This window comes from Neovison vison, chromosome 6 (genome assembly GCF_020171115.1).
Source record: "Neovison vison isolate M4711 chromosome 6, ASM_NN_V1, whole genome shotgun sequence".
NCBI lineage: Eukaryota > Metazoa > Chordata > Mammalia > Carnivora > Mustelidae > Neogale > Neogale vison.
The window spans coordinates 185,733,148-185,748,567 of NC_058096.1; the positions used below are offsets into that span (position 1 = coordinate 185,733,148).

The 15,420-nt window shown below is 42.4% G+C and overlaps 1 protein-coding gene across 3 annotated transcripts in view; it reads left to right on the forward strand.

The window, feature by feature from the left end:
- FOXP1 (forkhead box P1) overlaps positions 1–15,420 on the forward strand; it is a 499,038-nt gene that overhangs the window by 122,080 nt on the left and 361,538 nt on the right. The gene's annotated exons all lie outside the window — the stretch shown is intronic.

The window sequence follows — 15,420 nt, forward strand, 5'->3', positions numbered from 1 at the left end:
ATCAAATGCCAATGAAGAATGATTAAATTTCCTTTAATCATCAGATTCTGAAAGTGTTTTTAAGATCTTCCACCTTTAATATAGTCCTTAATAAATAATAATGCTTTGGATGTCTACAAGTATGTTTGAATTTCACAAGTGTTGCATGTCAAAACATAGAGACAGGTTCAGCAAATATGCTTCCTGGGCTGGTGGTAGTAATTAAGAAGGGAAGTCATACTTAAACAAACAGCATGGTGAATAGAGGAGTAATGAGAATCCCAATTCATGAGTTTCCTGATTTTTTTTTCTTTCAGAAAAAAATAAGATAGTCTTCAGACATGTTTTCATATTGTGATATAATTTAAGAATTGTTTTCTAGTAACAGATGCAACTGTACAAGTTTTAAAAAAATGAGTTCCATATTCTCTCTGCTCAAAGGTGTTTGGGGGAGAGCAGTTTGTGCTTTCTGTCTTTCTGCTCTGCCCGCCTGTTCAAATGCTGTTCTGTTTTCAAGGTCACATTATGGCTGCTGGCTCTCCAGCCATTGCCTATTCATCCTGAAGAAAGAGGCAGGAGTGTAAGGAACAAAAAGAGTAGTCCTCCTAGCTGAGGCAGACCTCTTTAAAGAATTTTCCCTGTGGTCTTAATGACTTCTACCTACTTCTATCCTTTTAGTAATCCCTAACATAAGAGCATCTTGGAAGTGTATCCTCAGACTTGAGAAATTTGATGTCCAGATAAATTCCACATTCTAGTAGTAAGGAAGAAAAAGTAAATGGTTCCGGAGCTGCAGTTATAATTACTTATACAAAATTATGATATGAATTTTTCTTACACGTTTTCAGTGAATGTCTTCTGTCTTCCATTGACTTGTGTGTATAATCTCTAATTTGAATTTCACATGTTTGAATTTCGGTTTCTTTGATTTTTCAGTGGGGATACATAGCTCAGTAAATATTTTAGGACCATGGTATTCCTACTGAAAGCGCCATGGCAAATCTGAGGAATACGTTTCTTTTCCAAGAGAGCTAGCAACCAAAATTTAAGCTCGAGAATTTTCTAATGAATTTTCTGTCCTTTGCATACAAGCTTTTGTCAAAGCTTGAGTACCAGCCTGAGGTCCTCGCAATGTTCAGCCTTATATACCCAATTCTTTTCACGCCAGTATGTACAGGGGACGTTGCTGATGGCTTTGCACTGTCCCCCAGAGACTGGACAACACTCTCTACACTGCATCTCTGTGGCTTGTCGACCCCTGCATCTCCGCTGAAAACTTAAGCTTGGGTATTGGGGAACACAAGACCCCTGCCCAATTTTTCTAATTCAGATTGGCCTCATGTTACTCTTGTGACAATTTCCATCTCATTATAGGAGTAGAATGAGATTCCCTGTGCTTCATTGTACAGGGTCTGCCTGCACCAGCCTATGATAGATGCTCGCTGGTCATGGTAGTTGCTGCATCCACAGATGTTACCGAATGCCTGCCATGGATACAGGGCAGCCGTGTGCTTAAGAATGTCTGCTTGGAAGTTACATCAGCTGAGAAGCAGGTTCTACCTTTTCCACTTACTGGCTGAGTGACATTGGGCAAGTTACTTAACCTCTCTTGGCCACTGTCTCCTCGTCTGGGAGCCGGGGATACAAACAGAAGCTAGCTCCCTGTGAAACGTTAGTGAGGTGATGCTTACGAAGAATTTAGGCCAGCTTCCGGGGGGTGATGGAATGCCACTACGCTGCGCAGCCCAGGTGATGCGCTGGAAATCCCAGTCTTTGAGGAGTTTTTACTGTCCTGTGGTTGGTTCACTGGTCGCTGTCTCACGCGGAGACAAGCTGTATTTCACAGTCCGTTGCCTCCAACCCAGGATTCTCTTCCAAGTTCAAGTAGAGCCTTGGGAGGCGGCTTTGATGCCCGTCTTCAAGGACCCTGTGGCCATGTGTTCTGCTCGACGGCCCTGCTAACTGAACTTAGATCTCTGGGTCCCTTTTTGACCATTTCCCCTGAGAGGTGTGCAGTTCTTTTTGTGTTCCCTTTTTTTTTTTTTACTTACTCAGACAGTGGGCCTGCCTCGCAAGCAGAATTCACTAACGGCTTTCAAGTTGGTATTGCTGATGATAATCTGAAACTCCGTAGGGTTTCGCTCATGCAGGCTGATGCTCCGTGATGTCGATCTCGCCCTGCCTCGTCCCGGGCCCCGCATCTGTGCTGAGTCTGCACGGAGGCCCCTGTCTCCCCCACCCATCTTCTTGGTAACAGCCTTCTGAGCGCAGTGTCGTCTGCTCACAGAAGCTGCTGTGGGACTGTGTCAGAGATGGCGGCTATGTCCGCAGATGGCCCCATGGGCCATGTGTCTGGAAGACCAGCGGGGGGTGGCAGCGACTGGATGGTGGCCGTTTGTTGAGTGGCGGATGACTCTCTGGAAATCGTGTCTCGAAGATGTTGCCTGTTCAGGAGCCTCTTGGAAGCTTTGGGCTTTTGCTGCAGATGGTTTCAGACATTCAGTTGAGACACCACTGCCATGTTCAGAGTCCATATAATCTCTGTCGCCCCTGAGCCATGGTGTTCTCCACCCAGAACGACTTTTGTGGTTCACAGGCTCACTCCCTCCTTTTTTCTTGCTCAGTTCAAATATCAGCTTCTTGGATGGGTCTTCCCTGATTTCCCTCCCTGCCCCCCAGCTGTCCTCCATCTAAGCCTCTTGTTTGTTCTGAATGTACCTGTTGGCCAGGTAATGTACACGGGGCACATCTGTGGGAGTCGGGGTGACTCCTCTCCGCTGACAGTGGCCAGTGGATGTAGGCGTGTTTGCAGTTCATTCGTGGTGGAAGTAGAGTCCATTTGGGGATTGCCCTGTGAATTTCTCTATTTTCATGATCCCTAAGAGGACTGCATCTGGGTGAGTGGGGAAAAGAAGAAATAAAACCACACATATCACCTTTATTGTAGGAACAGAACACTGCCCCTGGGCTTTCTCTGGAAAGTTCTCCCTCTGTACTAAACACATCTTTGCTTACTCTTTGTGTCCCATCCAGAAAGGGCCATGCATCATCTTCCCCATGAAGACAGAATCATTTGCCATTTGGGCCGAAAGGGTATTTTGGGTGGTACAGGTTAATTAAGAACCTTGGATTCCAAGATCCAATCCCAGCACTCTGGTGCACTGGCTCTTTGTCCTTGGACAAATTCTGTTCTCCTCCTCTTCCTCGGCTTTTTCTTATTTGAGCTGCAGGTAGTAGCATCATCTCGCTTGTAGTTATTATTGCAAGGATTAAATGAGATGATACCAATACAGTGCTTTGCCCAGAGTCTGCAACAGGATAATGATGCTGTCGGTTTAGAAAGAACGACAAAGGGTTTTGGGAGGTGCACTGGCAAACTTCTTGTACTTTCTTGCACTATTTTTTTTTTTAATTGGTAAAGATGGTGAAGAGCCTTGATTCCCTCTTAATTTGCTCATGTTTCATGTACTGAATTAATTTTAAAAAAGTACAACATGAGCACAAGTAGGATGATTTGTTTTATATTCGTTGTTGACGTGTTGATTCTTGGATGTTTATGACCAGTTTCGGATGATGCAAATTATAAACCTAAAATGCTGGGAAGGTTGTGTTTGGTGCCTGACCCACATCCACAAAATCTAAGAAATTCAGAATTCAGGGGAAGCTGGGTGGCCCAGTAAGGTAAGCTTTTGACACTTGATTTTGGCTCAGTTCACGATCTCAGGGAAACCCACATGGGGCTCTGTGCTGGGCACAGAGCCTTGCTTAAGATTCTCTCCCCCTCCCTCTCCCTGCTGTATCTTACCCACCCACCCCCCAAAAAAGGTCACCTTAAAAAAAATTTGGAGTTCAGGGGGCTCCACTGTCCTAAAGTCCCGGTTGGAGATATGTTTTATCTGTAAGTTAATCAGAGCTGGTTTGAGCTCGTGCCTCATGATAGACTATGTCTTAAATCACCTGTAAATCCTAATATTTAAAAAAGTATACACTTGGTGCATCTGTCCTGAAAATTCACAGGCTTCTTTTTTGAAAGAAAACTCCAGTCTATGTAGATTGAAAGGAGTTGGATGTAAATATCCTTCATTTTTAGCCCTGATTTCTTCTACCCACTTAAGGAAGATGGTCTGTTGTTGTTCCGTTGTTTCAGTGCGTGCGTGTTGTCATGTGGTGGTCCTTGTGCATTTGTTGCGTGAAAGCCGAAGCAAGTCTCTGTATCCCATAACATTTTGGTGGCAGAAGATGAAATATATCCCGTCACTTCCTCTTATTTACATGATTTATGGAATGGCTAGGGTTATTGAAGAAATTAAAAGAGCCATTAATTTTATTAACTCTAATGTAGACCCTCTCAACTTCTACATAAAAGAACATGATTAAAATTCAGTTTTAGGCATCTGGGTGGGTTCCTGATACTCTCTTTTAGTAAAGGAAAAGCTCGAATTCAGTTTCACTTGAGGCTCAGGATTTCAGGAAAAACTTTGATCAGGCACATGACAGCTTTCAGAGTGGTTTTCTTACATCTCCCAAAACATGGAACAGCCCTGTGTCCAAATATCATTTCAGAAACTAAAACAATAATCACGGAAGGGGAAACCGATCCGTGTAAGGCGAGATGTGATTTGCGCCGTTGACACAGAAGGCTTGGCAGCGTGGCTCAGCTCTCCCGCCTCTCTCTTCTTAATTCCCGGGTGCCTGCGTATCAGCGGGAGAGATTAGGGGCTTTCTGAGGGCTTTTTCTCTACTGTTTTGAACTGTTGCTGCCTGTCTGGGTGCGGTCTGGGGTGGCAGCCCTCTGTGCCAGATGGGTCCGCTTACGACGTGCGGCGAGTTGAACGTCTCACTGCCAGCTCTTATAGCCCATCAACAAACCTTTCTCGCAGGACGTTCTCACCCCAGAGAGGCCGGGCCTCGCCTTTGTCCTTATCTGTCCCAAATCACTCATTAACGGTGACACAACTCCATTCGTCCAGTCCTGCTTCTCTCACGGGGCAGTTCCCTGAAATTCTGCTTCCGGAGTAAACCACGCTGAGGTTTATGGTCTCAGCTTTCTGGACATACCTACCCCCAGGAGAACTTGTACTTGGTGCTAGCCCCTGTCCCTGCTTGCGGAGCCTCCTCGCTGTCCCCAAGAAAGGAATGAGAGGTAAAAGGAGAGTCTTCAAAACTCAAGCAGAACCTCATCTTGAGAAATGTCAATGAACAGCAGTTGTTTGAGAGAGTAACGCTAGTTTCTGAGAAGTCGGCTCTATCCTAGGTGCGTGTACTGAGACTTTAGTTGGTGCCACCCGTGGTTCCAAGCATGTGCGTAGTAATTCACACAAACTCTACGAGAGGGTTTCGGTTTTAAAAATCTGTTCTACAGCTGAGATAATGGAGGCACGGTGAGGTTAAGTGACTCGTGACTCAGACGTCTTTACTTACAAGAAAGCGAGCTAGAACTTGAACCCAGGTACTGTCCCTCTGCTGCCGTGACTCTTTGCCCCCGCATGCTATTGTATGGCCCTCCCCGTGCAGACCTTTCCTAGGGCCTTGGTGTGCAGGCACGGCTGTATGTCAGCGTGCCTTCTCCACTTCAGTATTGCTGCTACACACCATGTTGAGCCTTCCTACGTCACTGCCGCCTCACAGGCCCTGTTCGAGCTCACTAGACTTCTGCAAATGCTTGCTTTCTTTTTCGCTGGTACAAGAGCAATGGGAAATGAAAGTATGTCCCAATATGATTAGGAACAAGGACAACCACTTAATTGGCATTCTTCTAGCTCTAGTTGGATGTGCCTGTTAAGGCATTTTCTCTAGATCTTTGAGTCATTTTTCTCTGGTCCATTATTCTAATTAACCTCATCTCTGTAGACCTCGTTTTATTTCTTATTAGCCTCTGACCATCCAACAATTGATTTGTTCCGCTCAATCACCTGTGTGAAAAAGTGTGGCAAGCTAGAGGGTCTCCTTCCCAAAGCAGCAGGCCTGGTACCCAGGGTGTTTTCCCAGCCAGCAGTTCAGAATGTCCATCTCGTTTGTTCTTGGGATAGATTCACCCCGAGGGCTTTTTGTTTACGAGGGTGAAGCTCTGGGACTCTTAGAGGGAACACTGGCGAACAACGCTGGAAGGTCTTCAGTTACTTGGGCAGTAGAATTACATGTTTCTAGGCTGTATGGCAAGGACTTAGACCTTCAAAAAGAAAAAATGATAGAGTTTTAAAAACATACGGTAAAATATTAGGCTTGAAGAAATATGTAAAAGCCAGTTGCAAGGGACCACAATAAAAAATCATTTTTACTTAAGGAGTTGGAGGTATCAGTGTCTCCTTTTTAACACTACCAGTGGGTCATTTTCAATGGGTCTGTGTCTTAAAATACGGAGCGTTCTCCCCCCTGCCCCCCCCCCCATTTATTAGGTCTCTCTGGTTACTTTTGAGGAGTATAGGGACGAAGAAGATTTAATTGGCTTTGATGCTGAAAGGTCAGATGATAGAACTAGTTTCTGGAACATCTGGACCGAGGAGTTCAGATTTTGCTAGTTAGCCTCTTGGTCTCTTGGCTGTGCTGTGTTCTGTGTTGGATTCATTCGTGTAGGCGTTTACCAACTTGTGGCGTGATAGCCATTCATGAGTCCGTTTTCATAGCAACTCCAGCAGAAGGAAATCTCTTCTCGTGAGTTGTAGTAGCTGTCATAGAATTTGGATCTTCCTGCTTCTGTGACTGGTCCAGTGTGTGCCATGCACCCGTCCCTGTAGCCGTCTCTGGGGCTGGAGCCGGACGGGGTAGGCGGGAGATGTGAAGGTGTACTTGCCTTTGAGTGGGTCACATGCCTGTCTCAGGAATCACGGATGACATTCAACCTACACAAGGTCATGGAAAGTGGGTGAAGAGGGTGCTTGTTTCGGAACAAGGGGGTGGAATTCTGGGAAGAGAGACTGCTTGTGTGTCCTATAAGGCACAGCGCTCAAGGCACAGTATACAACATGGGATTACAGGGTTGGAAGAAACCTTTAAATATCACCTAGCCTAGTTATGCATGATTGAATGTCATGTGAAATTTTCCTCGAAGCTGTCTGCCCAATTAATTGGCCATCTCTAATGGCATTCGCTACCATGCAGGTAGGCATTGCCTCAGAAATACTACCAGGCCTGGGGTTCCTTCATTGTTCTGCTCCTCCTGTCTGTCCTTCTGGTCAACCATCCATGTACCATCTGTCTCTGTTGTAGGTCTGAAGGCTAGATCCTTGATTTCAATGTACTTTTATCTGTAAGATAGACAGAAAGGTCAATTATAAGACAGTGACAGAGGGGCTGCACAAATACTTCTGGATTGTCTGTGGCAGAGGAGGAGGAAACAGCGAGATTGGAAATCCTCCCAGAAATAGTAAGACCTCACTGGGTGCCCTACAATAAATAGGAGTTTCCACGCAGCCAAGGGAAAAACGATCAGACTGGTGGATTTAGCATCTCTTCTAGGATTAAACCTTCTATATACACTTAGATTTGAGTTATCAAGGGAAATTGGCTGATGCACTATCGAAGCCCAGTTAAACTACACATCTTTCAGGACATACTAATATGTTAGCGATACAGATGGCAAGCGGGTGACGCAGAAGATTTCTGTACAGGTCACCCTCGTGGCATCTTAGAAGTTACCCTGATCTCCTGTTTCCTCCTGAGTATGTAACAAATAAATGGCTAAAGCTTCTGTGGGTTAAAATTTTGAGAATTCTGGAATTCTTAGTAACACTTCCCTAAGGCTTTTGAAAAGACTGGATATTATTCGTTTACTCATTCACTCTGTTGGGCACAAAATATCCTGAACCATGGTTTTCATATCTGATACCTAAAGATAAAAATAGTACCTTGCAAAGAATTAGGATTTACATAGGTAATAAACATCCTGGTCCCTATAGAACACTGAAAATGGTGTTGGCAGCTTGTAAACACTCACTAGTTGTTACCATGATTATCGGAAGATATTGATGATTTTCACCTCATAGGTTGTCAAATGCTTTAAAAGTAATTATATCACTAACTAATAACCAATTGATTTAAAAGTGTTTTTCTCTGTATACCTTGTAATATTTTTTTTGTGTGTTACTTATATTATAAAAATTAAGGATATTAAAGATGGTGAGATTTAGCAAAGAACTTTAACTCCACATGCTTTGACTGCTTCCCTGAATTAATAATTTTCATGTCCATCATATTTCTCCTTGGCCCACAATTCATCCCATATTTGGATCTTGGCAAATGATGACTTGGTTAATTAGGCAGTCTGTTAACTCTGATTACTAAGTTATAACAGATCAGTGTAGAATCATCACTGTGCAATTTGGATTAAAAGGCTCTTCATTTTATCAAAACAAATTTACATTTATGGATAAGTATGTTGAAATGCATTAGGATAAAATGATGTACTTCGTAAGGAAAATTTTAAAGGGGTAAAGAATCATTTCCTTCTACGAAGTTATTTTTTTGTTATGACATTCATCGTATTATCTTTCACCAGGAATATACTTAAAAGCTTGGAGTTTTCTTTTAAAGCTTCAAAATGATAGCGGATTTAATCCCTCTGTGATACAGATTTGATGGACGCAGCGAATTTTCGCCCGTGCATCTGTTAGTGTGAGGGTACATGCTTATCTTCCAGTTCTGACCACAATGGCCTCTGATACTGGACTTGGCTGTAGAAATGAGTCTTGACTGTGTTGGGTGGGGGGAATTAGTGGATTACATTAAGGCTCGCTCTCTTTCACAGCCAAAGGCATTGACAATTATTAAATAGGATTGGGCTTTTGTAGTCCCTTTCCTTCCTCGCCTTCGGCTTCATCGTTGCTGAGCGCTGCTGGGGTATCAAACTCTTGTTTACTTTCTCCTGCTCTGCCTCCCTTCTTTCCTTTCTAGCACATAATCCTTAGCCTCATGGAAAACGAGAAAAAGAACACACTAATTTTCCGAATTCGGCAGGCTCTGAAATTTGTGTTAATTACCCTTCAAGATTCTGTCAGAGACCAGTAGCATTGGGAAGATAGCATCTCACCCCTCACTCCCTCCCGGCTCTACACATGGAGCCTTGTGTGTGTGCGCACACTCGTGGACACAGGCACACACACGGCACTCAGTGCCTTGGCATGTAAGAGGCGTTTAATAGTTACATGTTCAAGACTGATAGTTGGCAAAGTTGAAGCCCTGACAGCCTCCCACCCCCTTGGCCCCTAAGCTGCTCTTCGAACTGGTCTTGCTCCAGCAGTGGGGACCCTGTCGATCAGGACAATCACTAGATAAAATGGAGCTGATAAATTTAATATTTATTTTTTCAGTAAGCTTCCTGAAGTCTGACCTTTAGGGATTTCTGTGCTCTGGTTCCATGGGAAGGAGAGAAAGCAAAGAGAGAAAATACTTTTGAGGTTCAGTGAACTTAGTATTTGTTGATTGGTCATACTGACATGACCAGAGGGTTAGAAATAGGAAACCTTATTAGTTCTTTAGCTTTATTCATTCCATGGTAGCACTTTATGCAAAATGGCCTTTTCTAAATCTAGAAAACCTTGCTGATGTTGTAGGTAGAGAGGTTCGCTTAGCTCAGAATGGAAGTTGGTGTTTTATGAATTTGATTATGTTCTCCTAATTGGGAACATTTAATAATAACCATAGATGACTCTCCTTTTGTGGAAGGGCTTACGTCTGGTTGTTCAGAGGTAAAGTGATGTTTTGAGCTCGAATTTGACAGATTTGAGCGACAGTCAGCCTGAATAATTCAGTTTTCCACTAGCTTCCCTACCTCCCCATTCCTTCCGAAAGAACAAACCAAATAAGGAATTTTTAAAAACCGAAACCATTTTGGAGTATATGAATTCTTATACTTGCTTTCAAAAGAGATAGCTTGACAGAGAGATGTACTCTGGGACTTTTATGTGTGAAGTAAATCCATAAGAACATGAATTTGTATTTTTTTTTAAATGGGGTTTTACCTCCCTAAACGATATGTGTATGATAATCAGGTCTTGCCAATAGAGCAAGAGAGCCCACTGGGAAACAGCTGCCTAAAGAATGAGTTAAGGAGTGACGTTCACGTGTATTTTCAAGCATCCTCTGAGGCAGAAATTTCTTTCCCCACACCAGTGGTCCCCAGGAAGTAGAAATGGCAACGTCGAGAAACGTTCTCGATGGCTTTTTTTAATAAATAGGCCTGTGGGTAGAAGTGAGCAGACATATTGGACAGTTGGATACAGTTACTGTGTGGTTTTATTAATTACATTTATTCCTTTAAAATGACCTTGGACGAAAACAACCACCGTTTCTGTGGTCATGGTTAGCAGATGTTTACCGTAATTCTTCGCTCAGTGAAAAAAGTGCCTCTTCCACCCAACAAAAACAGCCACGTTTGCTTGGCTAAGTCAAAACTTTGGCGCTTGGGTCTTACTTTATATATCATGGCTCCAGTCACACAACCTTTCCAAGTGTGAGGCTTAGCTCACCCACTCCGACATCTGCGGGAGAGCTTTGCTCACAGTGATCTATTATGTGAGCGCTTAATTCTTATACTGTTCTTGGCATCTGCCCTTCCTCATTGAAACCCATATTCTCTATGCAAGCCCCTCTTTGTTTTCCTTCTATAAGCACGTCGGCCCCTTCTTGTTAAAAGCTTTCCCTTCAGCTCGATGGCCATTTTAGTGAGGATTTTGCTCATAGAAATAGAGTCAGAGTCAAGGTTTGCTTCTTGATAGGAGAGTTTGGTTTGGACCGGACACCTCTGGAAGAGAAGGCATGGCCTTTCTTTCTATTTTGTGTTGGAAAGTGCCTTTTCTGATGGCATGTTAGGCCCACTTCAGTGCCTCACTGTTTGCCTGTCTGTCCCTCTCTATTTATTGCCAGTTCCTATTTTTTACAAGCACTAAGTGATCATGAACATTTCGATAGTCCCTGCTTGCACTTGCCATTCATGGTTTAATGGGTGTCTCAGGAGCAGCTCCCTCATCTGGACTGAATTTCCACACTGAAGAATACCGCTTGCTCTCTAGCCATGCTGAAAGGAAATGCAACAGCAGAGTTTTGCTTTTCTTGGGAAGCTCCTCCCTTTGGAATGGAGAACTCTGGGTGGCTCTTCTTATTTTGTTTCCATTGCCAAAGTAAGCAGGGATCTTGCATAACACCAGGGTAGGAAAAAAGAAGTAATTTTAAGGAAAACATATGTTCATATTGAAAAAGAGGGAGCTAGAACCAGGCAGGGGACAGTGGCCCACAAAGTTAAAGTCATCTTTTTAATTCAGGTGGGACAGCAGGTTTTGGTCAGCGTGGTATATCTTATGAAATAAGTTGCCTTCCCCATGTCCCCAAGTCTTGGATCCAATTAGAAATAAATCTTGGGAGTGGGAAACCAAGTTTGTTGGGCTAGTTAATTGATACATGTGGTAGTTGGAATGCAACCCGTCCTGTATTTGTTAAATTATTTTCCTATGTTCTTGGTTAACAATAAGTGATTTCCTTGGAGATCGCTTTGTTTGAGATGCCTGTCCTGGTCTGAAATCAGAGCCTCAGCTATCAAAATGTGATTCTCACTTGGTCTGACTTTATGAAAATGGAAGAGAGGTTTGCATAGTAAAATGAACTCAAGAAAAAAAGAACAAAATAAAATGAACCAAAGAGGTCTACTCTAGCATTGGGTTGATTCATGGACGTTCAATTTGTCCTTGAAACATTCTAAATAATGTCTGTTGCTAGAAACAGAGCAGACACTTGTAGTGTTGCACACTAGTTGTGGGTGGCACGTTTTGAAAATGCAACTCATTTCCTAAAAAAGAAGAGAGAATAGGAAAAAAAGAAAAAGAAACAACAACAACAACAACAAAATCCTTGACGTTTGTTATTCGTCTATTCTCAAGGTTTAGAAATGTCAAAGCCGGGGGAAAATTCAGCGAAGTTCCTTTCCCGTTATAAACCGAACACTTGTCTCCTGAAAACGTCGCTGTGAAGGAGGTAGGGCCCAGAGCATTCTGGGTACTGGCATATGTCTGCAGTGCCAAAGCCAGAGGCATCTTGGATGGGCTCACATAGAGAGGAAACGAGAGTGTGTGATAGCCCCCAGATTGGAGAGCCCCGAATGTGCCTGGAACTGATGACTATTTGTATGTTCACTTCTTTCTCTGCTGCACAAAAAGCACATCTAAACAGAGGTCTGGCTGGTGAAGACCTGTGAGAGGGCCTGCCTCTTAAAGAGTGTTTCTTCCCTTGAGCGCTGATACAAGGAGGTTTGGAAAGTATAGCAGGGTGGATCCAGGCTTGTGTTCAATCTGTGGGGTTAAAAATAATCTAATTAATATTTAAAAACTTATATTAGAAAAAGCCTTACATTATCATATATATTTAAAAATACATATATAATATATATTTTTTATATATATATTTAAAACTTACCCCACCCTTCCATAGAAAAGGGGAAGCAAAGCCATTTCAAGTATCAGATTATTCTTGGATATCAGTTTAAGGTTCAGTTCAGTTATTTTAGTGCACTCCTTTTTCCTCCAAAGACCTCAGAAGGCATTGTCGGTAGTAAATGAGTCATTTTGCTGTTGGATAAATGAAGAAAAAAATAAAGAAAGCAAGAAAAATCAGGGGATGTCCACATGACAAAGGAATTTTGAGTTGGATTTTCCTTCGGTCCTTACTGCAGGCTGCATTTTTTTTAAAAGTGTTTTTGTCCTTCGAGATCAATCAAACTATAAGTAGTGGCAGGTGCCATCTCATTATTAGTGGATAGTAGGGAAGGCCCCAAGAAGACTGTGAGAGTAGACCTAGAAATCCCCAAAGCCTCATTTGATAATTACAATAGGAGCATTTCTCGGGTTCTTCCTGTGTATCAGCTACTATTGTAAGCAGTAGGCTAGCACAATTTTATGGAATCCTTATAAATACCGTGAAGTGTAGACACTCCTATCACCAGGTTTTGAATGAGTGAACTGAGGATCCGAGAGGTTAGCTGTGTTAAATTGCCTGGGGTTATGGAAAAAAACCGACAAAACTGAATAATGGTCTGTAGTTAATGGTAATGTACCCCTGCCCATTTCCTGGTCCTGAACTATTTTTGTAACTTTCTAGAAGTCTACAGTTCTTTCAAAATTAAACTTTAAAAATGGCAGATTTTACACTTGAGTCAAGGTCTGTTTGCTTTTGAAATCCAGATTATTCACTTGTTTTTTTAAATCGCTTGACCAGCAAGAAGAGGGTCTCTGCTCCGTTATCTTTCCAGGGGCAGTTCACCAGGTGGTAACGTGTGGCCTCCCATAGCTTGTTGCAGTTCTAGGAAGCAAAATGCATCCTGGCTTCTCCTGTTTCCTCTCCCTTATCATGCTCCATCCACACCGTCCTCCCTCCCCCATCTCCCGTCCCCCGTTCATTTCTTGGTGGGGAGACTGGTGATACTTACCTTGAACTGAGATGGCCTGACAAGTTGGGAGCAGTTTCGTGGTGGAGTCTGATCATTCCTGGTGGGTACGTGAAGATGCTTGTGGATGTGTGTTAAGAAAGACGGTAACAGGCAACTAAGCATTTACTGGTGGGACGCATGTAAACCTGATGAGCCACGCAAGGTTTACCTTCGCAAGGCTAGTTATCTGTGCATCAGAAAACCTACCAGATAGAAATTCAGAAAGCTAGATTGTAAAGCTGTGTCTTTTGCTTACTTGTCTGTTTCCTCATTTAGGAAATTATTAGGAAGAGAATCTACCGAAAGCTTCTCTGGAAAATAATGTGGTATTCTGTATAACACAACTTGAAACTCCTGTCTCTACTGAGTAAAGATGACTGTCGCAGAAGTTACTCAGTATTACGGCTAGAAAAATCGAGCTCTAGAGAGAACTGTGAACTGATAGATTAAATCAAACTAAGACTTAGTTTATTTGAACTCTTTCTTCTTTTTTGGTATGGTTGTTTCCAGTTACACCTTTCCCGGTGAACACTGCTTTACTTGTGTCTTAAGTTTCGATGTGTTATTTCTTTGTTTTCATTCATCTCAAAGTATTTCCCAATTTCTTTTCGGCCCACTGGTTATTTAGGAGTGTGTTTGGTTTCTGCATATTGGTGAATTTTGCAAACTTCTTTCTGTTATTGATTCCTAATGCCATTTCCTTGTAATTGGGGAACATACTTTGCATTATTTTCATCTTTTAAATTTATTGAGGTCTAAAAAGAAAAGAAAAAAAATAAATTTACTGAGGTCTGTTTTATGGCTTAACTTACGGTCACTCCTGGAGAATGTCCCATGTGCACTTGAGAAGAGTCTCTATTCTGTGGGTGAGGGGAGTTTTCTATAGATGTCTGCTAGGTTTATTCATGCCTTCTGTTTCCTGGTTGTTCTTCTGACTAGGTCTATGCATTATTTTCGCAGGGTGTTGAATTCTCCAGCCGTTTAATTGAATTTGTCTGTTCTTTCCTTCCTTCCTGTTAGTTTTTGGTTCACGTGTTTGAGAGCTCTGTTTTTAGGGAAAGACTTTCTTGAGGGGACCAAAAAAGAGTACTCTTGGTTGTGTCACCTACTTTCAGGACTTTACTGAGTTTTAGAGTTCAAAAAGAACACCACACTGATGAAAAACCTTGGCTTTATAATATAGCAGCTCTCCGACGTTGATGGAGGCATTTAGGCCACGTTTACACATGTAAAGAGAAAGGGAGGTTGATGGCTTATTTATCCCATGTATTTTATTACTGTAAGTGACTGGTAGGGTCCACCGGTTAAGGCCAAGCCAACATTATCTTCAGTAGCAGGTGACTGAGCGCTTTGACTGACCCAGATGTAATTCAGCATTTCATCTCTACTCTTCACTTACTCTGTGTCGACATGGACTAACTGAATGCAAACATGTTCCTGGGGAAAATATGCTTTTTGGTTTGTTGGTTTTTTTTTTTTTTTAAGCAAATAAGAATAAAATGCAATTTTCTCATTGTTTCTAAATCTATGACTCTACCGCGCTTTCTGTGTATAGAGCCACGTGGCAAACTCCAGGTGCATCTGTCACACAGAAATTGCTTTTCCCCCCAAATACAGAAATGTGAAATAAACCAATTTGGGTTCAAGTAGTGTATGCTAGATTTACTTAGTATCTATCGAACATCTCCCTACACTCATTGTATTAGGGCTAATCATAGAGTTAGAACTGCCTAGTTTTTGCACAAATGCATATACAGCTTCTACTTAGGCCGTGATACTGCTTACTGATGGTTTTTGCTAACAATGTTATGGCCAAACATTTAATTTTTTTTCTTTTCAGCAGTATTGTAAATTTGTTCTAGGCATATGTCAGTTGGAAAAGCAAGGATGGGTGTAGTACACACACACACACACACACAGACACACAGCCTTACGTACTTATACCTAAAAGATCACTCCTCGCTGAATACATTTGTTAAAGGCATTTACCTTTGATTTCTCTATTTCTTTTGCCATTTTATTATCCTTAACCA